A 1,970-nucleotide genomic window follows, 5' to 3' on the forward strand; every position below is an offset into this window, starting at 1 on the left:
GGGAGAGCGAGCTGGTCGTGTTTATAAGGCCCGCTGCACTAACTACTCGCTTTTTCCCAAGAACCGCTCTCTTCTTTTGCGTTGCTGCATTGGAGCTGGCGCATGGACTTGGCTGACTGGCCATGCATGTAGGATGCATGTGCCCGCCGGCCACTGCATGCACCTGGTTTGTTATGAGGCCTATTTAATGGGGTGGTTATGGAGTAAATTAAGGAGATTTATTTTCTCTGTGTGCATCCACCAAATTAGAGGATGCGGTACTGGATGCAGACACTCACATTAAGCTAAGCTTCAGAAGATACGGTATGCATACTAACATTCAGAAGAACCAAAGTTCAGCATGTCTATGCATCTCAATGATTCACCATACTATAACCAATACAAAGTTGTGGGAAGGTGTGGAAATAAAGAAAATCGGTCGATGATTCTCTGAGCAAAGGGCCTCCCTGCGCACGCATTAATTTCCTGGGCATGCTTGTTTCTTCTCAATGTTGCGAGCACTTTGAGCATGTTGGCAACTCCACTCCTAGCTAGCTGCCTCATCTTGCAATTGATGCTGACACATTTGCAGCAAACACATGAGGCAATAGAGATGACTCAACATGAGTCCATATTGTGAAGTTCCCCTGAAATCATATTCATTATCCTGAAACTGGAAAGATAGGAAAATAGTAGCTATACTTAAACGGTGTTGCAAAATAGCAGCACATATCAATAGCTCGGAATGACAAAACACGATCATCTGGATGAAGGGGATACTAACCTGCCTGAGGAAGATTATATATAATTTCATAAGTCCTTGGTTGATTTCCACCTTCGGCTGCACTGCTTGTTTGCTCCTCCACACATGACAGGATCGTTTCGCACTGCATTCAGCAAGCCAACGTACGAATAAGCTAATTTCATCTTGCGGTGGTCATTGTACCTAGTTACGAATGTAGGAATACCTGGAGCACCATGAGGTTAGCTGACATCAGGTAGATGCAGCCATATAAATTTTGTGCGGTGCTACCAAAATTGAGGTTTGTATCCCTTCCCGTTATGAGAATTCTTCTTGAAGTTGGTAGAATGTGACGGCTTGTTCTTTGCATCAAACTTGCCTTTCCCCTGAGATTTGTTCTTGTTGTTTTGGGGCTAGTTGGGCTGGAAGTTCTTCTCGTGTACCATGTGGGAACTAGAAGCTCCCTCAGCGACCCGAGCACGTGTGTCTTTTGCTCTCGCCTTCTCCTCAAAATCAAGAGTGCCAATGAGATCCAAAACAGAAAACTAATGTCTCTTGTTGTAACATCCCAAATTTCCAATTTGGCATGTTATACATAGGTCATCCATGCATATCATATTTTATTGCTTTTTCGTTTGCAGTCCTCGAAATCCTAAGCAACTCAAGGACATTCGGAGAGAGTTGGGGGTTTTCCAATTTTCTTATTTGAAATTTTTATCAAATAGTGGAGACGAGGATTTTGATTTTAATTATTTCTCTTCGGAAAATATTTCATTAATAAATGAGGGGAGATAATATGACTTCTCCAAAACAATTAAAATATCGAAGGAAAAATGTTAAATCATTATTTGGATTATATTTGAGTTTATTCGGAATTTTATTTGCCCTAGAATTTTTTTGCATGTTTTAAAAATTGCATTTTAGGGGCCAAGAAAAGTTCATCTTGTTCTAAATATTTTATTTAGACGGAGAAAACTTGTTTTGGAAATTTTAGATTTTTATTTATATTTTTTTCTAGGATTTTTCTAGTCGGCGGAATGTTTAAAAAAAACCCCGCGCCTGACCGGGCCAAGGGCCCAGCCAGGCCGGCCCGCCTCGCCACCGCCTCCCCGCGCGCGCCGCCGTGCGCCGCACGGACGCTGAGGGGAGTCCGAGCCGGACTCCTCCCCGGGCGCCCCCTTCCCCAAGGCGGAGCCGCCCCCCCTCCTTAAATACCCCGCCACCACCCGCCACCGCCGCCGCGCCCTGC

This window comes from Triticum dicoccoides, chromosome 4B (genome assembly GCF_002162155.2).
Source record: "Triticum dicoccoides isolate Atlit2015 ecotype Zavitan chromosome 4B, WEW_v2.0, whole genome shotgun sequence".
In the NCBI taxonomy this organism is placed as follows: domain Eukaryota; kingdom Viridiplantae; phylum Streptophyta; class Magnoliopsida; order Poales; family Poaceae; genus Triticum; species Triticum dicoccoides.